The 25,172-nt window shown below is 51.9% G+C and overlaps 2 protein-coding genes across 6 annotated transcripts in view; one reads left to right on the forward strand and one right to left on the reverse strand.

The window, feature by feature from the left end:
* The window catches only part of SMPD3 (sphingomyelin phosphodiesterase 3), an 82,110-nt gene that overhangs the window by 22,031 nt on the left and 34,907 nt on the right, over positions 1 to 25,172 (reverse strand). For 2 of the 4 annotated variants that reach the window (XM_060289521.1, XM_030863567.2), the window contains exon 2: positions 5,833 to 5,905. The exons of 1 other annotated variant lie outside the window; for it this stretch is intronic. The gene's annotated coding sequence lies outside the window, so the exon portion shown is untranslated. Of the gene's footprint in view, positions 1 to 5,832; positions 5,906 to 8,264; positions 8,331 to 25,172 lie in introns of those variants that run through there. One more of the 4 variants, XM_060289522.1, reaches the window with a different exon arrangement.
* Positions 8,456 to 25,172, forward strand: part of ZFP90 (ZFP90 zinc finger protein) — a 152,896-nt gene continuing 136,179 nt past the window's right edge. For both annotated transcript variants that reach the window (XM_070044316.1, XM_060289524.1), the window contains exons 1-3: positions 8,456 to 8,716; positions 13,852 to 13,974; positions 16,417 to 16,659. The gene's annotated coding sequence lies outside the window, so the exon portion shown is untranslated. The remainder of the gene's footprint in view (positions 8,717 to 13,851; positions 13,975 to 16,416; positions 16,660 to 25,172) is intronic.

A 25,172-nucleotide genomic window follows, 5' to 3' on the forward strand; every position in this document is an offset into this window, starting at 1 on the left:
CCATTCCAGAATCATCTGTTGGTGACTGAAATGGGGACTGTTAAGGAGAAGGCTGGATGGTGGCTGATACCTAAATCCACCCCTGCGCCATCCTGAGCGGCATCTTCTCTCATTCCTATGTACCCTTGTATTAGGTTCAGGAACCTGCCTGCAGCCAGATCTGTCTGCCTAGAGTCTGCTGAGGGCTGAAGCCCATAGGGCGCCTGCCAGTCCTTTGCCCTCACGACGGCTGAACCCAGGGTGGGGAGGTGCTGGGGCGTGAGGGCTTCCTGCATAATGAATATCAGGTCTGAGATGGCCCTGTTCACAGGGTCTGCTCCACTTGGCATTGACAGGGCAGCTCCAGGGCAGGACTGGAGCAGGCAGTTGTTGACCACTGGAGAGGTCACGTGCCAACAGCTGAGCATCTAGACGGGCCTGGGCCTCCTACTTCAAGAGCTCTGAGCCTGCCCAGGTGCTGAGGTTTGTGCCTGAGCCTCACCTTGCAAGTGGCCAGAAGCCGGGCATCCTGGAACTCCCTAGCAGGTCACGTCACCTGCCTCAGGTGAGCCCTGTGTTGTCTGCTGTGTGACCAGCTGAGTGCCAGCCCCCAACAAGTTCCCTGCTGGCCAGTGCCACTCAGGAGAGTCCTTCCTCAGGGACGGACACTAGGAGGAATCTCGCTTCTCTCAGGCTCCGCTGTTGAGGCTTTTGTCCCAGCAAAGTCCCTGCTTCACTGACATGAGAGCTGATGTTAATGGTCCCTGAGCCGAACAAGGCTTGGAACGTACTTCACTTAAGAAGAAATGACAACATACTTTCTGTGGGAGTGGAACTTTAAATACAAGTCCACACAAATGGCAGGATTTATGCAGACTCAGTGTTCAGCTGGGTTTCAAATACAGCCTTTCCTCCTGGAATGGATTGGCTGGCAGAGCAGTGTGTAGGCATTTCAAGGCACCAGAGAACACAGATGAAGACAACAAACCTCCCTAAAACGGAATAGACTTGCTAAAATTCTTCTGAAAGGAATCATTTCACATTCAGCCTGAAGTTTTCTATGCAAAGAACATTTAACAAACTGAGTCCTAGAGGAGAATTTATGCAAAGATTAAAAAGCAAATCAGTGCGAATGAGTAAATAAAATCAGGCATCAGCATCTCACCAACCTTCCCTGTAGCTCTGGGCAGCTGCGCCCGAGGGCTGCATTTCTGAACCGAGACTGGATCTCACTCCCCACTGAGGGCTGAGGTCCTTGTCCTGGGCCCTTTCAGAGGCCTTGGACACCAGGCCACTGCTATCCTCAGGTCCTGCCTCTGCACACGGCACCACAGGAGCCCTTGGCTCTGAGAGAACCAGCCAGAAGACCTCCTGAGAGAAGATGGCCCAGCTCAGGCCGAACCATGGACTGCTTGCTTGGGGAGGCCTCCGACCTGCCTGCAGGGCTGTCCTGGGCCTGCTCCAGAAGGTATAACTGGGAGGGGATTGGGGGCTGCTGTCTGCTACCCTGGGGAGTGGGACTTAGAGCTACATAAGAATGTGCATAAGAATGTGAATTAGTCATTTGTCCACAGCAAAGACCAGTGGAGAAGACATCATGGGGATCTATAGCCCCCCAAGTACCCTCTAATTGCTACCACCAAAACTGCTTCCAGGGGTCTTCTGAGGCTCTGGGTTCCAGTTAACCCCTGCCTCTCTGGTAGTGGTGCCCTGTCTATACCTGCTCTTAGCTGTTGAATCCTACACTTCTGAAAAGGGAGACAAGAACTCTTGGATGGAGACCACATGTCCCCAGATTGCTGGTGTAGACATTGCTAGTGTAGACAGTGACGTGTTTCCATTCAGGAGTGACTAACTTAAAAAGATATGCATGCTTTGCCTTTGTGAAGATCCGGGTTAGACTTTTCTTCCCTTTTTGCCCACATCTGCCTGCAAGCCTAGGACAGGCCTCTTACGTCGCTTCTTCTGGCCCCTAGAGCAGTGCGGGCCTACTTTCTAGGCATGAGGCAAGATTGCACCTCCTGGTCCCCTTGCAGTTGGGTGGTATCGTGTGACTAGCTCTGACCCACAAGCTGTGAGTGAAAGTGATGTGTGTCACTGCTGGGCCAGAGTACTTCACAGCAGGTATATGCGGTTGGTCCTGGGGGCCAAGCAGGGCCTGCAGGGGATGGGAGGAGGGAGCTTCGAGATGAAGCCAACAGCCTGGGGTGTCAGAGCCCAGAGGCCAGGCGTGGTCAGACGCTGCCAGGTCGTGCTGGCTGACTGGTGCCCGCCAGGCCTGGTGAGGGGCAGAGGCAGAGGCAGAGGCAGGGGCAGGGCAGCAGCTGTCGAGCTGGGAGGCTGGGGGTGCTCGGCATCCATTCCCTATGAGTCAGATGCTGCTCGGGGTATTTCACAGCAAGGGCCCAAGAATTTCTGGGGGCAGAGCCTTGCTTTCTAGGGGTGTATATTAGAGTGTGTGGGGGTCCTCCTAGAGGGTATGGAGACAGGAAAGTGGTGGGTGGTGGGTGAAACAAGCAGTGAGCAAGGGAGGGAGGTAAGATGGGGTGGCAGAGAGAGCTGAGAGTAGGCGCGAGGAAGGCAGTGTCACTCAGGAGTCCTGCCTGCCAGCCTGTGCCCTCGATGGCCACAGTGACCGCCAGATCCCAGATTACAGGCCGGGAGGAGACGCCGGGGGAGGAGCAGCTGTGGAAAATGGGCTTGAGAAGAGGCTCCAATGCATGCACTTACAGTTTACCCCTAGTTGGTTCTGTTTAACTTAAGTGCTTAGAATCCGGTTAGCATCCAACCCATACCACACAGACCTCAGAGTAGTGAGAGCCTGGTGTGTGCTGGCTGCACTCTGGAAGGACTGAGTGACCCCCTGGCTGTGACCCTCTGGCTGGCTTCGGGTCTGGGCAGCCACCCAGCTTGACGCTACCTGCACCACCCCCACTGCTAGACAGAAGGTGCACAGGGTATCTCACCGGGCTTTCCGGTAGAGATTTGGAAAGAACATTTCCAGAACAGAGGTCAGCACCAATGAGAAAACAGTCTATGCAGTTTCAACCAGATTTGCTTTAAGAAACAGGTCCAACAGGAGGCCTAAGCGGCTTGATCCTCATCTCTCCCTCAGCTCTCTTCCCCCTGGTCCTGGGCCACCATCCTTCTTGTTCCCTTCCTGCCCTTGGGACTGCTCTTTCTCCAAGCCCTTTGTTGTCCCCTCCTCCCTGGCCCACCCCTTAGGAGCTGGACCTTCCCCTGCCTCCTCTCTCTTCTCTTGGTTGATCTCTCATGGGTCACCTGTTCCCAGGTGATAGCCAGCCCAGGTGTCTCTCCTGACCTCTGACCCCATGAATTTAATTGACAGCTCTCTATCTTCCCCTAAAAGTTTATCATTTGTCTTCCTCTACTTCCCCAACACCAGCTCTGTCTCCTGAGTGGTCCTAGGCCCCTGGACCTCCTCCATACCCACCTCCTGTCACCCAGCCCACGGTTCTGCCTCCCTAACCCCTTGCATCCATTCCCATGGCTACGCCCAGTTCAGGCCTCACCCTCTCCCACCTAGATGCTGTGACAGCCATCACCTGGTCCCCCTGCAGCTGGCCTCCCTCCTCTGATCCACATGGCAGCTGGTGGCATCTTTCTAAACTACACATTAGGTCACATTGCTCCCCTGCTAAACTCTTCAGTGGCCCTTGCTGACCCCAGGAAGATGCACCTGGCAGAGAAGGACAAGAAAGGGGGGGCGAGGCCCTGCAGCCTGATTGCTTTGCATCCGCCTACTTCTGAAGTCCCGGGGACCCCGACCTGCGCAATTTCCCCCGAAGCCCTTCTAGCCCTCCATGCCTTTGCTGAGGCAGTTTCCTGCAGCCATCATCTGTGCGAAGGGATGAGGCCTCAGCAGAGGCGCTCAGGGTTTGGAAGTCACAGTGATGGTCTCTTCACCAAACCCCAGCCAGTCCCCTCCTCTGTGGCCCCAGGGATAACTAGAGACCTTTGGCCCGGCTCAACTGAGCCATTTCTCTCTTGACCTTGTTAGTTTCCATGCATTTATTGCATGTTTGCAGTCTGCACACCAGAAAGGTAACCAGCCTCCCATACTTTCAGATCTACCACACTAGACACAGAACTGAGAGAGCGAAGGCTTGAGCAATGTGGGCAAATTCCATACCTCAAAACAAAGGGAGGGAGGGCCTTATGTGTGTGGCCCTATAGGGTGTCTGCAGGACCAGGGACCCTGCCCACATGGTGACACCAGCAACTTTGGAGCTCATCCACCCACTTTGACCTCCAGTCCTGGGGAACTCAACTTCTTTTTTTCCCTTGCAGACACTCAGTACTTTATCCCATCACCTGTATGTGGGGCACAGAGTAGGCAGATAAGAGGAACCCCTGATGACTGATTGACAAGCGACAGCCCTGCCCCCTGCAGACCTGGAGTCCAGCCAGGGTGGCTTCAGCAATCCAGCTCATCTGGGGCCACCTGTGGCCCGCTCAGGACCTCAAACTCATTTCCTCCCTCCCTGCCACACTCTCTCCCTGTGAGGTGGGACTACGAGCCAGTCATGGCAGAGCCATGAGGGAGACTAGAAATGAGCCTCAGAAAAGCAGAACTAACAGTCCACTTCTTGGGACATCTGAGCAGTTGTTGCACAGAACACATCTCATAGAATGTGCTCTTGACACTGATGGTGCAGCTACACTGTACAATCACCCCAAGCAGATATTGTTGGCTCCATTTACAGATGAGAAAACTGAGACTCAGAAAAGTAAATGACAGTCCCCAAGAAGTGTAGCCTGGTCATCAGACCCCAATTTCCCTTTCCTCTCTGCATTTCTCACCAAAGTTTAATACACATGATATGCAAAATATGCAAATGAGCGCTGTCCAGCACCAAGCCCTGCTACCTCCAGGACAAGTTCCCCACACTATCCCCCTTGTCTTGCTTGTTCTTCCCTCTCAGTTCCCACCAAACAAGATCCTCACCCTGTCTTTCCAGTCTCTGAAGCTTACATTTGTCACCCACCCCCACTGAGCCCTTAGTGAAGACCCTAATAAATTTCCTCCCTCCCTGTGGACTGCCGGCCTCATCCATCTCCTCTTTTGTTTTTCCATCCAGTCACCATCACCTTGGACCCCCAAATCTCCCTACTCCCAGCTTGGTGACCTCCCCAGAAACCGTGAAAACATCTAATTTACCAATATTTGGGAGGAAGCAGGTTCTTATAATGGTCTTGCTGTGCTGGCTCCTGGACTGAAGTTCCCAACTGTCAGGGGGTCAGAAAATGTGTTTCTGGTTTCCACTTTTATTGTAGTAGTTTGAATTATTTCTCTGGGATGGATTCGAGACTAGAATTATGAGGTAAACTTTAAAGCTTCTGATACATATTGCCAAACTGCGTTTCTCCAAGGTTGTTTGAGAGTGCCTGTTTCACAGCATCCTTTCCGTGAAATGCACTGGGTTTGAGCATTAAAAAAAATTTTTTTAAAATAGTTTAATGGGTAATGATATCTGATTACAATTTCCAGGATATTTAAATTGTATTCCTTCATTATTGTGAAGTGCTGCCTCAATCCTTTTCCTACTTACTGAAGGAGTTAGAATTTCCTCCGTAGATTTGGGTGTGTCAGACATACCCCCTCTGCAGGCATTGAACCACATGAGGGTCGGTTCAGAATGGGACCAAACTGCTTGCCCCAGATTGCTTACCCCAGAGCTGTGTTTTCAAACTTTTTATCCAAGCAGCAGAACCTTTTCTCAAACAATCTCACACAGCACCTCTTTATATAAAACATTAATAAGTAGCCTATGAGGGGAGGCCTGGAGCGCCCCCTCCCGTCCCCCTCCCCCTTCCAGAAGCTCTTCTCACCTGAGGAGGGGCCGCGGGGACCTTCTTGTCCTTCTGGCTGAAGAGGGAGCACTCCCTGCGTGAACTCAAGGACCTGAAAGTAGATGAGCGGTTCACAGAGGTGTCCGGACCTCCACAGTCACCGAGCAGCGCAGTACAAGTGACCCAGGTACAGAGACCGAGGGGCCGCACCTGCGCCGGAGGCACCGCCACACCCTCCACGTCGCCAAGGAGAGGGTGTGGGCCCCGCTGTCCCCACGAAGTTCAGCCAGAGGGGGTGGGAGCTGAGGTTTGTGGGACAGACCTAGACAGGCCCGGGGGATAGGAGGGTTGACAGGTGCGGAGGACTCCGTGGGTGGGGGGCACGAGGCTTCCACGTGGACGGCTGGACCCTGGCCAGGCCGGCGATGTGCAGGTGAGTGGCAGGGGAGAGGCGAATTAGGAGCCCCGGCCGGGGGGGTGGGGGGTAGGGGTTTGATCTGATAGGCGAAGCTAGAACAATCAGAGTTCTCCCCAGGAGCTTTGTGTAATCTCAGCCTCACAAAGACACCTGAGGGTGGGGGAGAACTGAACCCAGACCCGGAAAGAGGGACAGTGGCTACTGGGACGAGGGTGGGGCACAGGGAGGAAGTCGCTTGGCCGCAGATAAGGAGTAGACCGGCAGAGGAAAGGCTCAGCGGGGACGCTTCGTGAACCCAATGGGGTCTTCGGAGGGGGGCGTTTGAGAGGGCGCTCGTGTGAGCGGAGACCTTTGGACACGAAGCCACCGGCTCCTGGCATTCCTTGTTGACCCAGTCGTAGGATCAGCGGGCCCAGACACTCACTCCCTAGTAGGGGTTCTTAGGCCCGGCTGACTCTCTGGCCCCGCCCCACTCTTGTAGCCCCGCCCCTGCCTCAGGTGTTGGATCCACCCCGATTTTCTGGTCGCGCGGCCCCTGGGCCCTGGGCCTCAGGCACTACCTGGCCTCGACTCTCTCGGCCCCGCCTCCTGAAACCTGGCCCCGGGCAGCTCTCTGGCCACGCCCCCTGGCCTCGGGCAAAGTCCTGGCTCTTTAGTCCCTCCTTCCAGTCCCAAGTCACGCCCCCGAATTTGCAGCCGAATCCCTGGCTTTTGGCTCGGCCTCTTGGATTTCGGCCCAGGAAGTTCAGCCCGCACCCCGCGCAACCCTGCGCGGAGCTCGTTGGTTTTACACCTTTTCAAGCCAGTTCTGCTGCCCGGCCCAGAGCCCTCTTACCACCCTCACATCGCAGGCAAGGCAACCGTTACTCCCCAGGGCCCCTCTGGACCAGACCCTGTCCTGTATATACACTTATTTTGCAAATCACCCAAACTGTTTCAGAAAAATCTGAAATTGAGTCCCAAGCCCTCTGCCCTCAAGCCAAAGATGTTGCAGAGGAGCTGGAAGGAGTGTCTTCTCACTTGGGAAACAGTTGGGCCCTCCTGATTAGAAATCCATTAGAAAAGCTCCAGAACAAGGGTTCTAGTCAGCTGAAAGGTCTTGGGCAAGTCATTTAACTTCTGAGCCTCAGATGCCCCCTCCCCCGTAACACTGGGGTTCCCTACAGGATCTTGGATGGCTATGGCCAGGACCAAGTGAGCACAGGTACTGGATGTTACCAGATCAGAGCGGGAAGAAGGAGGCCTGAGCCCCTAGGTCCTCGCTCTACATGCTCTACACGAGGGGGCCCTTGTTTTTATGGGGACACCCTGGCTTATTTCCTCTGAGTTAAGCACTTGGCAGGCATCCCTCCCCACCCATGGCCTGGGGAGTCCAACCTGCCAAGACGTTGGAGGGTGTCCTGTCCCCTGTGCCTGGGACGCCTGCCTCCTCACCCTCAGTAAGCCGCCTTCACCCTGCCCCTAGACCACAGGCTGACAGACATCTGAAAGTGGACACAAAGAAACCATCCCAACCTTTGCGGCTCTCAGCTCCCACCACGCTCTCCCAGAGCAGTGAGGAGCTCACACCTCATCTCTCGATGAGAGATTTGCCAAGGAGGGTGTCTTTGTCCTCAGATATTCCCCTAACTATCGCCCATAAGCTGCATAGCCTCTCTCCCCTCCCAAACTCTTCTGAAAAATCCCCTGTGTGTTTTTTCAAAATAAAATTAAATGACAGGAACTAACTATTTAGGGAGGGGTTCCTGAGGGGAAATGGAATCTCTGCAACCTTGAGATTACAGGACTTTTCCTCTTCTCAAAAGACAAGAAAAACATGTCAGATCATTGATATTCTGAGCCAGACCTTGTTTTGAAATACGCTCTCCTCTGTCCTTCAACAAACTACAGCCTCTCTCCCTCTTTGAAAATAAGACCACATCAAGTCAGGGATTAGAAATGGGAAAAATTCAATCAGAGCCTCCCTCTGCCAGTTATACATCTCAGTACACTCCCAGGCGAGCAGAATCAGCTCCCACTATAACCCAGCTCAGCATCATCATTCAAAACGCACCAGTAGGAAATGGTGAAACAGAAGGACCTTTCATCCCGAGTGAGCGAGGCCTGCAGCACTGCTCTCCTAGCTCTGGAAGCTGGCGGTGTCTGGGGCCAGTGGAGCTGGGGCCTGTTGCTTAAATAGGCAGTGGGAGGGGGTTAGGGCGGGCCTGGGGGGGTGGGCATGGAAAGTGGGCCATTTACCCAGCACAGAAAGGCAGTGTCCGCCGAGCCAGCAGTGGTCCTAAACACGCGCCTGCCTGCTTATCCACCATGAGCCTCAAGCCCGCAGGCCCACAGACCACAGACCATCACCTGGGATGACCCCTGATGGACGTGCAGCTCCAAGTGAGACCACATGCCCAGACGCACAGAGCTTGGTCTGGGTTCCTGGATGCCTCTACCTGTCCTGAGACACAGCCTGGAGAGCAGAACCGGCTGTGGAGTTGGATGGACCTGCTCCCTAGACCAGTAAGTAGTGGCCTCAAGCAGGGCATCTCACCAAGCCTCAGTTTCTACTTTCTTGTAATGAGGATAATAACACTGACTTTATAGGTCCATAAATAACGTTTGCAAAGGGCCTAGCGCCTAGAAGGTTGGTTTGTTTAACCACATGATGATGCTGGAGTCAGGTTACCTTCAACAAAGTTCAAGCCCAGAGAGGTTTGGTAACATAAAGTCACACAGCCCTTCAGCTGAGTGTCAGGGTCAGACTTCATGCAGACCTGAGACTAAGTTGGGTTGGCAGAAGCCCCTTGAGGTGAGTGTGGGGAGCAACTGCTGGCCTTGGGGAAAGGTCTTGACTGAACTCTGGTGAAGCAGTTATCCCTAGAACCCCAGCACCAAGGTAAGGGAAGAGGCATGGCTGGACAGGCAAGCTGAGCTGGCTAGTCTGTGCATTTGGTTGGGACCTTAGTGGGGGATGCAGAAGTATCCTAGAATAACTACTAGGAATGGCTGGTGAGAGGAGTTTGTTTCTTTCTACTTGTACAGAGCAGGTCTTGTTTAGGAGCATAACTGATGTGTGGTTAGAATACACATGTGTGGTTAGAATTGCACGTTTTTTCCTGAGGTTTATCTTTACTCTCATGATGTCAGCTCTCTTGTCATTCTAATTTCAAAAGAACCTATCTCCCTTCATTTTGGCTTGCCAGATAATTTATCATTCAAAAATTGAACTAGCAAATATTTCTTTCTTTCCCTGAGAGTCAAACTTGAAAGGCACAGTGTGTATACTTTAGTTCTAGGCTGAGCTGTTTTTTCATCTCTGGAAACTTTTCTTGTATTATTTCTTTCCAGATGTTTTCCTCATCGTATGCCTCATCCCATCCATCTCTCTCTCTCCTATTTTTGGGCTGCAACCCCATTTCCCATTTTCCAGATCAGTTATTTGCACCTTTGTTTGTTTTCTGTGTCTCCATTTCTGGTTGGATGTTTTATTTTATCCTCAACATCACTGATTCCTTTGTTCTGTTGTTTCAGTTAGGCAAACTACTACATCCAGATGTTTTTCCATTCTTTTATAGTCATGGAATTACAGCCATTTGTTGTTGTTGTTGTTCTGTTCTGTTCCTGTTAGTAGTATTTTGGTCATTTATTTCTTTCAGCGTAGTTACTACGCAGTTCACCTTACTTGCTCCTGAGGCTTTGCAGATTCCATCATCTAAAAACAAATTAATTGACGTTCCTTGAGGGCCTACTGTGTTCAGACACTGCTGCTTAGTATCTAACACTGTGGCGCCTGCTTCCCTTCCAAGGTTAACTCAGGAGAATTCTGCAGTTAGAGCTGCTTTGAGGGAGATTCTGATTAACTGAGATTTATTCCATCTTGTTCTAAAAACAATTCAAGATGACTTAAACTGTGTTCTATGTACAATATAATACGACTTTTTTTTTAAGCAGTGAGAGAATTAGGGCTAAGGGAAAATAAAGGTGGAAAAAACACGAAGCAGCCAAGCAGAGATGGGAAGATGGAGTGAGTGAAGGGAGGGTCTTGATTCTGACTGTAGCCTCAAATGGGCACAGAGGAGATGTGCTTTATGACTGAAACCTGTCCGTTTGATTTTTGTTGGTGCTGACCCTTTGAGTTCTTATTTGAATGGCTGCAGCACAGAACGGGGCACATGGTACAGCTCACTCTGCAGGCCCCCAGGGTGGGAACCGCTTTTGTGTTTTGTTCCCAGTAGGGATGGAATTGAAAGGAAACAAGAGGTGAGATACACTCATGATGTGGATGTGTGGGTGGCTGCCTGTAAACACTGGAACAGTTGCCTCATGCTCGTCTTCCAAAAGTCAGTATTGATTGAGCAACTAATTAGCCGTGTATTTCCTGTGCTCTCAATCAGATTGTTTCCCTGTTTTGGGGTGGCAGGTGTCATCTGGGTGAGAAGAAGGCTTTCTGGGGGGCTCTCTCTTCCCATAGAACACCAGAGTGGCCTCATTTCACACGTCTCAGGAAAGTTTTCCGAGTGACAGATTGATTGGTGTATGGGTGGTTACCAAAAAAGATTCTATTTTATTAAGCTGTTTGTCTTGCAAAGTGAAATCGTTTTTTTTTTAAAAAAAAACTTTATCAAAATGTCATCGTCCCGGGGTTTAAGAACGTGCCCTCTGGCTTTGAGGGAAGATTTGCAGATCCTACGGGTAAAGAGCTGTCATGTCAGGGTCTCACTCAAGCCCTTGAGTGATAAGCTCAGTCGTGGCCGCCAGCCTGAGTCTCTCTTGCGGTGGGGTGGAGGGCACCCAGGGCCAGCTGGGCACCAAATGATGTTGCCAAATCTCACCCTGGTGCCTGAAATGCCTTTTTTTTTTAATACATCCAGGGAAAATAAAAATTGAGAGATTCATGCACATGAATGCTCATGTATAGGTAATTTTGCTTTTCTGTTTGAGGAGGAAATAGAAAACATTCCACTTGCTCATTTTTTTTAGAGTAAAAACAAGGAAATATATTAAACAATTAAAAAGTATTTGGTTTCCTGGTGGGATGAATTGGGAGGTTGGGATTGACGTATATACACTAATACGTATAAGATAGGTAACTAATAAGAAGCTGCTGTATAAAAAAATAAACAAGATTCAAAAATTCAAAACAAAAAAGTATTTGGTTTCCTGTTGGTGGCACTTAAAGAAGAGAGAAAGAGAGGAGATTGAAAGCAGTGGAGGGAAGGCAGGAGTCAGAGTCCTGTCCCCAGGGACCACCCTGCCCTCTCTGCTCCAGCTCCCAGCCCCGGCAGCCCCGGCCCCTTCAGTCGGGTGGGCAGGCTTTGTCCTTGGCCTCTTCCTCACCCTCGACGTGTCCTGTCCAGAGCCAGTTCCTCCCAGCTCTGTGGTCCATTTCCAGTCCCTGCTGCCCCCCTTCTCTGGCTGTCATTTCCCCTCAGGCCTCCTCATTTCTTGCCCGCATGGTGGCACAGCCAGTAAGCCTGGGTGTGGCCCCTTCCATCATGCTCCGTGTCCAAGCCCGTGATCCCCACCACGAGCAGTCTGAGTTCATCCTGCCCTTGCCCAGCATCTCAGATCTCTCTCTGTGCACAGAACAAATCCCCCTACCTTGCCTGGCTTGGGGGCCCTTGGTGATGGGGCCCCCCCCTCCTCAGCCTCACGTCTGCCTTTTTCTTCCTCCCAGTGATTCATTGTGATGGCCTCAACCTCTAGCTTTCCTCTTTCCTGGAACATGCCATGCTCTTTCATGCCTCCGTGCCTTTGCACATGCTGTCCCCTGTGTCTGGAACACCCTCCCCAGTCCATCTACATGGCACCCAGCCTCTAAGGCTCAGCTCTGCAGCTGTCAAGCCCCTCCCTTCAACTGCCCACCCACCGGGCTTTGTGCTAGCAGCCCAGAGCCCCCCGAGTGCAGAGCATGGAGCCCAGTCCCTGAGAGGCACTCAAGGAACCTTGGCTGAATTAATAAAATGGTTTCTAGCCAGACCAGAAAGTCAGTCACCAAAAGGTTCAGTTCCCTCTGTACATACCAGTTGGGACAGCAGGAGCTGTGAGAAAACTGCTCCTAATTGTTTGAACTAGTGCATCCATTAGGCTGCCTTATATAAAGGGAGATAGGCAAACATTTAGCCTTAAATGTTAAAAGACCTCTGTGAACTCATGTGTGTTGGTGGTAGCGCTTGCAGCTGGCTGAGATCACTACCATCATCATCATCATCATCAACCTTTTTGGGGGCACCCGCTGCGTGCCAGAAACTGCGCTAAGGATGTTGCATGCAGAATCTCTTGTTTAATTCTCTGAACAGCTTGGGAAGGTTGGGGTATTATTGTTCCCATACTCAGAGAGGGAAACTGAGGCTCGGGGAGGGTAAGTGACTTGTCTGAGTCACACGGCTAGAGAGTGGCAGAGCCCAGACTCTGGGGAAGGCTTATCGATGGCTCCCTCCTGGCTAGCGTTTTGACCCTCCAGGGCTGCCTAATGCTCAGGAGGCACCCACAGACCAGGGAGGAACACCCCAGGGGTCTGGGAAGGCTTGTAGCCACCACCCTCCCCCCTCTCTGCTGCCACCCTCCTGTCCCAGAGGGACTTGAGGTGGATGCTGCCACTATTTGTCCTTAGCACCAGAGTGTGGATTTGTCCAAGGGCTGTTGCTCTGGACAGAATGCTGGTGAGGCTTGGAAGGTATGAACCCGCAGGAACTGGGTAGAGCTATCGCTGTGGGGCTGGGCAGGTGCTGTGAGGACACGCTGGCCAAGCTCACTGTCTCTCACCTGGTCCTTCAGCCTGGCCCCCACCATCTGTTCTCACACAGAAGCCAAAGTGATCTTTCTGCGTGCAAACCTGAGTGCCTTCCAAGCTTAAAACTCTTTCATTGCCCCCAGAATAAAATCCATGCCCTGAGCCCACCACTGTGTCACGTCTCACTCTTTGCCAGTCTTCTCCTCCTCTGCTTGTCCCCTCATGCTGGAACCCCCCTGCCTTGGCTGGCTGGCTGCTCCTCAGCTTCAGGCCTCAGCGGAAAAGTCTTCCTCAGGGAAGCCTTCCTGATCTCCCCGGCGGTCAATATGACCTCCTGCAGGCCTCCTGCAGGCAGCACCCGGTGCTCCCAGCCCTGCCTCAGAGGTGAGCTCTGGAGGGGCTAGGGGCTGGGACCTGGCCACCTGCATACAGACAGAGCCATGGGGACTGACGACCAGGAGGGACAACATACCCCAAATGTGACCCTCCAGAGGAAGATGCCAAATCTGGTTCCAGGATGTTGGGGCTTCATACTGGGAGAGGGGCGGTCCAAGAGGCGGGCAGTGCCTGGAACGTGCGGGGCAGTGGCCACGTGGACCCCAAGCTGAAGCCACAGCTGTGGACGTCCGTTTTCAAGGAAGGCAGGTGGAGGGAAAAAAGGGGTCAAGGTCAGAACCTTGAGACGTATCCCATTTTTGGCTTGGTGAGGAAAGCGGAGCCAGAAAGAGCACTTGGGAGAAGGCGGAAGAAAGCAGAAAAAAAAAGTAGCTAAGATATAGCACTGTTTTTATTTAGGTCTCAGATAGTCTTACTTTTTTTCTGTTTCACTTAGAATAGCTGGAACAGGAGGGCCCTACGTGGCAGTCCCTGGGATGAGAAAACCGTGTGTCAAGGCGGCTGCCGAATCCCTCTCTATTTTTAGGTTCCTGACACTACCTCTTTGAGCCCCGAGGAGGCATCCTGGCCTGAGGTGGACCGAGCTGGCATCTGTGAGGCAGATGTGGCCAGCCCTCACCTCGTTCTCCAGAAACCACCAAAAAGTCAGGTATTCACTTCTCTTGACCAGAAATAAATGCATTAAACAAATGTTCTCAGGCAATCTTGAGGGATGTGAACACAAAATCACCCCATAAATTGTTTCCTTTCCTTGGTTCAAAGTTGGGTTTTTTTGTTCACGTTAGTTACATTAAAATTGGACAGTAATTAATGTTCTTAAAATAGAATGTCTGTATTCCCAAGTTTAGAAAGAAAAACCACCTAAGAAAGGAAAACGTGGACGCATGTGAAATGCCATTCCATTGGCCACGGAGGCTTTCACGAGCCTCAGCAGGGAGCCCTGCCCAGTGGGGTTTATGGCAGAGCAGCCCGTGTCTGCCGTCGCTTTCCACCCTGTCTCCCCCCAACCCCTCCACCCGGCTCCAGGTCAAGGAAGCCTTTGACATCTATGGCCTGGAGCCCTGGGGGTTTGCCAACCTCTAATTACATTTCTTTTTTTAAATATTGATAAACAGTTCCTCTGTTGATTCAAACATTTTAAAACACTGAGCCTGTAGCTGTTGGCTCAGAAAAAAGAGAACAGATCCCCCAGGCCTCCTTGGGCCGAGGAGCTTCTCCCTGAGCTTCCTTGGGCTCTTGGCTTCTCATTCAAACACTGAAGGAAGAAAACTGTCCCTCTGTGTGTGGGTGGGGGGAGGTCACTTCAGGATTCAAAATCAGGCCTGGCTGGGCTGAAGGGTGAGGCCTGGCTTTGCCCAGGTGGGGACTTCTGGCCTCTCCTACTAGGTGGGCTCCTGCTCTGGGTTCAGGGTGGGGGTGCGGCGGGCAGTGGCGGCAGGTGAGGTGGGAGGAGCTACCATCCGGCTGCCACTACCCCGGGTCCTGATGCTCCACTGCACATCTGTTACCACCTCACTTCATTTTTGAGGACTGGTCCCTGGTCCTCACAGGCTTTGCATGTAAACAGGACAACAGTGGTGGCCTCCGCCTTCCTTCCCCCCAGCACAGCTGCTATGTGGGATGGAGGGGAGTGGGAGTGGAAGGGACCCCTTCTAGTCCCGTGGGGTTCCAGAAGAGCTAAGTGCCATCCATTTCATTTGGGGACACCCACATACTAGGACCCTCCAGGCCCAGGCTCCCCCAGATGTAGCTGACTGCAATATGGGGGGAGGGTGGTGGTCCCCATTTCTCCTGGGTGACTCAGAGCCCAGTCAGCTGCTGCTTGCCCAGACTGCCAGGTTCCCTGTCTTCACTGATTAGAGGACTTGGCCAGCTGCCAGGTATCGACATTGCTTCTGTAGTGCCCACGTCCAGAGAAGAGTGCCTGGTGACAAACACGGTCACATCAGTGACACCCATGATACCCCGAAGCCCTCGGCTCTGTGGGGCTTACACTGAGTTCCTGACATCATCACACCTCCCCATCCTACACCATATCAGGGTGGCTACTGTTGTCGTTACCATTTTACAGATGAGGAAACTGAGGCCCAGAGAAGTAAAGCGTGCTGCCCAAGATCACAGTGGAGGAGCTGTGATTTGAACCCAGGTCCATGTGATTCTGAAACCAAAGCTCTTCTCAATCTATCCTGTCACAGAGCCTCCTGGTCTCATCTCTTGCCTTTGGCAAGTGGCCTCTGGAAGGGGCCACCCTCAAACAGAAGCATCAGGGGTGATGTGGTCCTGGGTCAAGGGCTTTATGGAGGTACTGGCAGCCATGGTGCTTCTTGTCCAGTCTTGCCCAGCTCTGCTTGGGTGTCCCCCTTAGTTGAGGGACCTGTTGGCGTGACCCATTTGGGCTGCAATTTTAAGAGGCAATTATGGATCATCTTGGTGACCATCGGGCCCTTCTGCTACATCCCAGGAAATGGACCTAACCCTGTTACAGGGTAAATCAGATATAATCAGCTTCTAATTCAATGTAGTGGCTCTGTCAACATTTATCAAGATATAGAAGCTGGTCCAGTGAGTTAGACAACAGTGATGGTTGGATTAGACTCAGACAAGAAGAACCAACCAGTATTTTCTGACAGCTTTAAGAAAAATTTAAGTGGAAGAGACAAACTTTTTCAGTACTATACATTATAGGTACACACAGTCATGTGTCCCAGACATAGATGGGGGCAACTTTCAGACTGGCCACGTGCACACCGGCAGCCTCATCCTGCCATGGTCACATCTTTCAAGTCCTGACAAAAGTACCTGGATACCTGGAACACTGCCCTGTTCAAAACCGAAGCTGGGAGGTCAACCAGTAATTGCGGCTGGCCCTTCCTTCCCCTTCTGTGCCTGAGGATCATAAAACTCTCAGCCACTGAGCTCACGGACATGGAAAACTTCTGACCAGCTCTGAGTGGGAGAGAATTTCTCTTCTAACTGGTGGTTTGGGAGTCACATAGGCCAAATAATAATCAGATTATTGGGGATTGTGATTGGATCTGTTACTTTCAGATTGGATTGACATTTTTGTCCCCGGTTCTTTCTCGACTGCCAGCCCAGCTGACCAACAGAGATCCCAGACCCTTCTCTGCAAATTCATGGAGGTGGTGGCCACTAAGAGCCAACAACGTTCCGCAGACTCCTACCCCAGCCTCCCTTCACTGCACGGGCCTGCCTTCCAGACCTCTCTGCAAAGCTCCAACACGCCCTCACGCACACCAGGGCCAGCTAATGACCTACCTCTGGTCCATCAAGTCCCTCTTTTGGACTGTTGCTTCTCCAGCTCCTCTCACAATTGGTAAGGTCTGACTCCTATAATAATCTCCTTATGCCATCATGCTTGCATGATTCTGCCTCCGACTGAGCCCTGAGCGATACAGCACCCTCAGTTTGTCTCCCCCATAAAATGGGGGTGATGTGAGATATACCAGCCCCGGGAAGGGGACTGCATCCATGTGCTAAGGGCTGTGAGCCTGGGATTGATCCTGGCAGTACATTTGTCATCATCTGAGGGTAAGCTTTAGGCCAGAATCATGACTCAGTCGGGCTTTTCGTCTTGGTACCAGCAGTGGGAGCCCCACACAGCAGGGTCCACATGAGGTCAGAAGACACGTTTATGCTGGTGGTGGAAGGCGTGGGGCGTTCTTCTAATGGTCTGATTGGTTGTACAGCCTGATGGGTACCGTGACTGAGGGTTTAAGGCAATGGCTGGTCAGAGCCTCTCCTGCTGGTATCTCAGTCCGGAACGTACCCCCAAGTTGGCGCATCATTCCCCTGGGAAGCCAGTGTGTGCTGAGTTAGGAGGCTTCCAGGAAGATGCTGAGAAGGACAAGAATGGCTCATTGGGACTGAGGCCCACTCTGTTGACTTGCTGGTGAGGAGGCTTTGTTCCTGGATTGATGAGGAGCTAGTCTTGCCTCTTTTTTTTTTTTTAAGACATTTATTTAGCTTTGCTCTTATTATTATTATTTTTAAAGTTTTTGGTTGCATTGGGTCTTAGTTGCTGCGTGTGGGCTTTCTCTAGTTTCAGCGAGCAGGAGCTACTCTTTTTTTTTTTGCGGTACGCAGGCCTCTCACTGTTGTGGCCTCTCCCATTGCGGAGCACAGGCTCTGGACGCGTAGGCTCAGCGGCCATGGCTCATGGACCCAGCCGCTCCGTGGCATGTGGGATCTTCCCGGACCGGGGCACGAACCCGTCCCCTGCATCGGCAGGCGGACTCTCAACCACTGCGCCACCAGGGAAGCCCCCTTTTTTTAAAAAAAATTTATTTATTTATTTATTTATTTATGACTCCATTGGGTCTTCATTGCTGCGCGCGGGCTTTCCCTAGTTGCGTTGAGCAGGGGCTACTTTTTGTTGCGGTGCACAGGCTTCTCATTGCGGTGGCTTCTCTTGTTGCAGAGCACGGGCTCTAGGCGCGTGGGCTTCAGTAGTTGTGCCTCGCATGCTCTAGAGCGCAGGCCCAGTAGTTGTGACGCACGGGCTTAGTTGCTCCGTGGCATGTGGAATCTTCCCGGACCAGGGATGGAACCCGTGTCCCCTGCATTGGCAGGCAGATTCTTAACCACTGCGCCACCAGGGAAACCCCTAATCATTACTCTTGATCATGGGATCTGTAACCATTTTGGAAGTGGATTTGGTGTGATTAAATTCTTTCCTGGCTTAATCCTTTATGGAAAATAAAAGTTTTAAATGAGGTGAATTAGGATGCATTTGCTGATGTTTGATCACCTGCAGGATAATTTACCCTGGCTCACTTCAACCCTGAGGCTTGGCCAGCACCCTGAGGGATACACCACTGGATCCTCCTACAACGGAGGAGAGAAGCTTCCCCTTTTTACAGAATGCCTGTGACTAAAGGCACCAAGGCCCTCGAGCAGCTGTCAGAAAGCCCGTGAGCTTTATACTGCAGGGAGCACCAGTCCTCCCGGTGAGGCTGTGGCGTGGCTGGGATGAGGGGCAGCATGACACCCCTGGCCTGCTTTCTGTGTTTTCTCCTGGAGTCCCCGTGACCACAGCTTAGCAAACGCAAGGGTGGGTGTGCAGTGCTGGTAGATGAGGAGGGTCTGGTGGGAAACCTTTAGTAGCAGGACTGCAGGATGAGTCAGGGTCCCTCAGGGAGCAGGAGGGGAGTCACCTGTGTCCCTGGCCCACCTGTCACTGAGGCTCCAGCCCCCAGAGACTGTTTGTGGCCCAGCCCAGTGCAGAATCAGGAGCTATCACGACAGCCTGAAACACTGTTTCTAAGAATAGAACATAGAAAAGAAAGCTTTCTGCCCAAATTGGAAACGAAAAGGCACTGGTACTTGGCGGGGCCACTCCAGTGACTTGGCACACTCTGTGGGAGACCTTGTTCTTGATGACACCAGAAGTGGGGCAGCCTCTGTAACCCTAGTCACATGTGTCCGGACTTGCCAGGCCCTGTGGGCCAGGCTGGGGTACACCCTGGCTCTTACCCAGACATCTGGTAACTCTTGGAAAATGGGATTTTCCTCTTCTGATAATTTGGTTTTTAACTTATTTATGGAATCTGTAGCTTTTGGTGGAGACCTATTTCTGAGGCACTATGAGTGGGGACAGTTGGGTTTCTTCCCCCAAGGCAGGTGTTTTGATGAAGGTTTGGGGTCACATCCTTGGGACTCATGGCTGCCCTGTAGCTTCTGTCCTACTGGCCAGGACTTCATGGTTTCCAAGACTCTGCTGGCTGCCTGGCCGGCCTTCATGAAAGGAGATGCACAGAATCATTCTGTCTGGGAGGCCTGATGTTCCTCTCCCATCACGAAGAGCCAAGCTACACGCAGAAGAAAATGGTGACTTGGAGTAAAACATGTTAGGCTGAAAGCCCTCTTCCTCTTTCAGAAATGTAAGTAAACATGGCCCGGGCCCTGGAGAGATGCCAGCTCAGCTGCAGGATGGCACACCTCAGGGGCTGCCCTTTCGCAGTAAAACCCTCGGTTCACGCCCCCTTCTCGCTGGGTACAGTTTGGAGGCTCATGTGGGCACATGCCCCTCACCCCTGAGAGTGGAAACCCAGAGACATCCCTCTGCCCTCAACCCAAGGCTTAACAACAGCTAACACAGGTGGAGCCCATTCTTTATGCTGGACACAGTGTCAAGGTGTTTACCCCACTCTGTACTCAACCCTGATCCCGTCCGAGAAGCCCTCAGCGGTCACAGCTTTTGCCCTTGGTCATCAGCAGGGCTGGGTTTTTGAGCCCCGTGGGTCTAATGCTGGAGCCTATGCTCTTAGCCGGCCTGCCATTTTTCCCACGGGGCCTGTCTGGTGATTCACTTCTTATTCTACACCCAGAGACAATGAGGCGTAAACCAGAATAAAAGGGGGCTATTATGATACCACTATTTTGCCCTTTATCTAAATTAGATAATGACTCACAGAGCTACTTGAAACAATACACATGTCAACCTCCTGAGCATTTAGTTATCACTTAGTGCCATTTGATGGTGCCTATGGTATAATTAACACCTTTGTCTAGAAATATGATATTTCTGTGAAATGGAAAAGTGAAAGAGAAAATAAATTTAACCTGGTCCTTCTCTTCCATACGGACAGGGCAACAGACCCATGGTGGTGGTCAGCTGGCATGGCTTAGGCTGGTGAGTGGACAAGCAATCATTCCCAACTCTCTCCAGGCGGGATTGTGTCCTGGGAAGGGGGCAGCCTGTCGTCGAAGTAGCAGCAGGCCCAGCTGAGTGATGCTGCTGAGCCCCAGATAACTCAGTGCCCATTCATCAGCCTCAGCAGAATCGGGCATCTGCCACTGGCATCTCCAGATGTTTGCCTTTATCAGATGTCGATGCGGTTCAGTGTTTTCATTAAGGGCCTTGTTGAAAGCTCTAGCTGGTTGGGGACGCTTATTGTTCATTTTATTTGAGTTCCTTATCATGTTCAAAATGTTCCAGGCACCATTAGGAGACACAAAAGCCTCAGAAAACACAGTTGCAGGGGGCGGAAGCTCACTGTAGCCTGGAGGAGACACACCACCGACATTTACAAACATTTGCTGAACAGAATCAGCTGTTAGGAATGAAAGTCGCTCACAGCAGCACAACAGTGCATGGGGGGCAGGGAGGTGGAGACAGGATTTAATGTTTGCCTGAGGGCATCTTCTAAAATCAGATGGGTGTTCCAGCCTGTTTGTTCATTAATGTGGTCTTCTGATTGCTTCCCAGGGAGAATGGGGTGTGGGGGCCAGACATGAGGCAGAAGCTTGATCAGGAAAAGATTAAAGGGGACACACATCTTGACTTGAGGTGAACATTTGAGGTGCAGGTCCAGGCACGTTATAATTATTGCTTAATCATAAATGTAGCTTGGTGAGATGCGTTGATTCACACACAGGTTGCTAAAGGCATTTAGGGAAAACAGAACGTAGGCAATGAGCACTGTCTCCATCAATTTGTAAAATTCACATCTGAGACAGCATCCTGGAAGGGCAGAGAACCCTGCTTATAGGCATAAATTAAAGCCATCTTCCTCAGAAAAAGATAATTTCAATGATCAATAACCTCTTGAAAGAATTCCTGGAGAGTATGCCTTTTTAAAAATTGACTTCATTTATTCTCCTCCTCTTATCAAAAAAAGGATTTTGGAGGCTTATAGCAAAAGATATGACAGTGAGGTTATTAAAATAGAAATGGGAAATTAAAACCCAGTCAAAAAAGAGAATACAAAATTTCTAACTACAATGACTAACCTTTCTTCTGTGATCAAGATCTAAATTTAGCCTCGAGCTTCTTGGAATCCAAGGTGAAAAGGGAAAACAATCAGTTATGTAGGTTCAGTTACATTTAGGACAAAGCGTGTCAATTCATGAGTATTTATTATTTGTGAATTTATAACAGCAAGAGAGGCAGAGGAAACTCCTAGGAAAATGGAGGAGAGATTTTTAAAATATTTAGAAAATATCGAAATTTTTTTGTGGATATCGAAATTCTTTTGTGAGAGCCAAAGCTTAGGCAACAGTGGCAGACACGTTCACTGAGATCTGGGTGGGTGAACCTGGGCTGGCTTTGTTGCGATCAGTTTATTGATGAATAAATCACAATTTGTGATTTGTTGAGCCAGCCAAGGCCATGACCAGGACCCAGGCATTTGGCGTGTCTGGCCCATCCTTGGGAAGAGGCCGTGTCCTATTTCTCTGTACCAGTGCCTGGTACATTTTGCACATAAATAACTCAACCATGGCTCTGTCTGCCCTGGGTTGAGAACGCCAGGAGGGCAAGAACACAGTCCCAGCACCCCGGGGTGTCTGCCAGCTCCTAGTAGCCATTCAGTTAGAGTTGTATGCTAATAGCTCACAAACTAAAGATGGGAGAAGCACCATAAAATGCCAAGCACTATTAGTGGAAGCAACTTAGTGGGAGCATTTTCATTACTCTCAACCGGCAATGATCAAATCTGCCAGTTTTCACTGTGGAGAACTCCTGGATTGGACCTGCCCAGGGGCAGGTGGGCAGTTATGATGTGTTGGATGAGTGGGTACAGTTGTGATGTTGGACTTCTTTTTATTTATTTATTTTAAATTTATTTATTTATTTTTGGCTGCATTGGGTCTTCATTGCTGCACATGGGCTTCCTCTAGTTGCGGCGAGTGGGGGCTACTCTTTGTTGTGGTGCACGGGCTTCTCTTGTTGCAGAGCATGGGCTCTAGAGTGCAGGCTCAGTAGTTGTGGCACACGGGCTTAGTTGCTCTGCATCATGTGGGATCTTCCCGGATTAGGGCTAGAACCCCTGTCCCCTGCACTGGCGGGTGGATTCTTAACCACTGCGCCACCGGGGAAGTCCTGGACTTCTTTTTAGAAGGCTCTGTCATGGCCCTTCTGATGGCGCACTCACTGCGGGGCTCTGCGGGCTGTGTCGGGTCTCATAGGGCCCTGCTAGTGGGTAGGTGGGGGAGGGACCCTCAGTGACAATGCTGACCTGTCTCTAGCTGTCCTCCCAGCAGGCTTTAGGGTGGGATTCGAGCAGGCACTGCATTTTACCAGCTGGTTTGCAGCTGCCTTTTATCCTCAGTGCAGATTCCTGTGCTTCTCTACAGAGCCTTTGTATTTCACGCTTTTCTTTGAAATGTCCCTAGAGGGCTCATTTTGGCCCTGCAGAGAATGCCTTTCTTGAGAGATGGAGCCCTGGGCTCAGGGGGGCAGGGTCTTGTGGAGGCTGCTGAGGTCGGGGAGGCTGGGGGGCCAGGCGGGGGGCAGTGCAGTGAGGGCAGAGCGCCGTGGCCTGGACATCAAGTCCCCAGGAGGGGGGATGCATTGCACACAAGACATCACGTGTGGCGGAGGCAGGCTGTGTGGGTCCCTCACGTCCTCCCACACTAGGTCTGTGTTGGGCGCAGTTGTGTCTGAAGTGAGGAGCTGGGAAGCAGCAGGAGCGCTAGTCTGGGCACGACGGCACGGGGGCTCTGCGTTAATCAGGTTCCCTCTCTGAGACTCAGTTTTCCACATCTCTGAAGTGAGGGTTGGAATAGTAGCTCAGTAACACCAGATCAGGGTGTCCGGAGGTAAAAGGCAACTCGAAGTCCCATCGCAGTGCCTGGCTCGGAGCCCGTGCTCCTGCAGCTGTGATTCCTGGGCTGATCATCCTGCGCTGGAGGCTGAAGGAGCTCCGTCCCCCAAGCTCTCACTCCCTCGACGCAAGTTTTACACCCTCAGGAGAGGACGCTGAGCTTATCGCCCATCGGGCAAGCCTCACGGCCTGTCTGACCCCGTGTGAGACGTGGGGATCTCTGATTGTTCCGCCTGTCCCCCGAGGGCTGCGAATCAAGTGCTGTCCCCAGAAGGTCCGCAGCCCAGAGCCGGACACACAAATGCCCCACGAGGGCCGGTGTTAGTATTAGACACTGTGGCTGCTCCATGGGTGTTAGGAAGCACAGGGCTCTGGGGTGGTGGTGGGGGGCAGATGCCCCTGGGGGAGGGAGAAGGGGAGGGCTGAGGGGCGGTCCTTGCTGTCCACACACTCGGATGGCCCCACCAACCTGAACATTGTTGGTGTTGTCACCCCAGACGCTGCTTTGAGGTTCAGGCACAGATGACGCATGAATTCCCCTCCCCAGCGGGTCTCACCACTGCCACCTCGGCCTCAGAGGCAGGACTGTCTTATATTTTTATACGCTAAATCTGGCATCCCTAAGCGAAGGGGTTAAGAATAAACAGTGGGTGGGCTAAAGGATTTAAATCAGCCTGACACTGGACACTCAAGACTCAAAACAGCTGTGCATGCACGAGCATTCCCAGCTACGAATCCTCACTTTGCTGCAGGGTTTGACTGAGAATCATTTTATCTGTTTCTCCATCACCATGGATGGAAATACTGGAATAGATCCTAATTTTTTTTTGTTTGTTAATTCCAAAGTTTCCCAGACATGGAAAAGGACTTATAAGTCAGATGAAGGGCCCAAAAAGTACTTTAGGTAAAATAAACAGAACAGGGATACCAGCAGCATTAGTGGGCCCTGAGCCTATAGTGGACAGAGAGAATTTAGGCAGAGCAGACTCTTAATGGCAGGACCACAGCATCTGAAATATCAGGTCAGGAATCGCTCAGACTCTGCGGCAGATGCTGGTGAGTTCTGCCCAAGTAGGGAGCCCGCTGGCCATCGTTGGCTGCCACTGTGGGAGGGTGAGGGCTGCTGTCAGCATTAAGGTGTGAAGAGAGAGACCAGAACGAGAAGCCAGCAGGAGGAGACCATGTGGCTGAACTGGTTTAAGGTCTGAGTGCCCCCCTGGGCATGGTTGGGGGGGCAGCGTCCAGGCAGCGCTGGCCTGTGTGCCGCCCCTGGGTCAACCCAGTCCCCCTGCTCCCCCAGGCCTGTCCTCCTGCCAGGACCACCTCAGTGCAGTGATCAGAACCGGCAAACTCCTTGGGTACTTGTTACTGGGGCACTGCTGTGGGGTTGGAGTGAGGAGCTCCAGTTACGGGGGTCACGCTGCCTGGTTAGATAGGGGCCGAGAGCTGGGGTCTGAGGGCAAGGGCAGTTCCCTGACACCTTCCACCATCCTCTGCCAAAGTGACCACTATAGTTCAAGATGGCGGCCTGGGCTTGTGGGGCCCAGAGGAGCCCCTGTCCTGACTCCCTGCTTAGTCGCTCCCGCCTCCCCTGCAGTCATGGATGGAAGGGTGGGGAGTGAGGGGTTAGAGGGGAAGGGACGGGGGATGGACTGAGGCTGAGCTGATGGCCAGCTGGGCTGCCCACAGAATCAAGGTGGGGCAGGTGGAAGTGATGATGGATAAAGATCAAAGAAGATGAGGCCTGAGCACAGTAGTGGAGGAAGGTGCAGCCAACATGCAGAGCATCCTTATAAAACCAGTTGGGTCACTAAAGCAAGCCCCAAACTTTATCTCAGTTTTTGACTCTGTAAAATGGAGCTCCCTCCCTGCTTTGTCCTGGTGGCACCCAGGGGAAGTGGCTGTGATACCCTGGACACCCCAGGGCAGTGGGGTGGCCATCAAGAAGTGCTGAGGGTGGGAGTTGGGGGGTAGAAGTGGAAATGATAGACAAGAGGAATTCAGGAGTCTGATCATCATGTTTGGAGACAGGGTGGCTGGGAGGCCAGTGTGCCTTGAGCAGAAATGAGGGCATGGGGGAAGTGTGTTTTGTAACGTGTTGAGTTTGAGAAGGCGGCTAGCAGCTGCAAATGTGGGCCTGGACCAGGGGAGCCAGAGGCGGGAGGCTGGTGAGGGTTAGTTTCATCAGGAAGTTTATGAGCAGCTAAGGGGCATTTGCTGAGCAGAGAAACAAGCCAAAGATAGTGCTGTGGGGAGAGTGGGCATCTAGAAGCAGCAAGGT

Source organism: Globicephala melas, chromosome 19 (genome assembly GCF_963455315.2).
Source record: "Globicephala melas chromosome 19, mGloMel1.2, whole genome shotgun sequence".
Lineage (NCBI taxonomy): Eukaryota > Metazoa > Chordata > Mammalia > Artiodactyla > Delphinidae > Globicephala > Globicephala melas.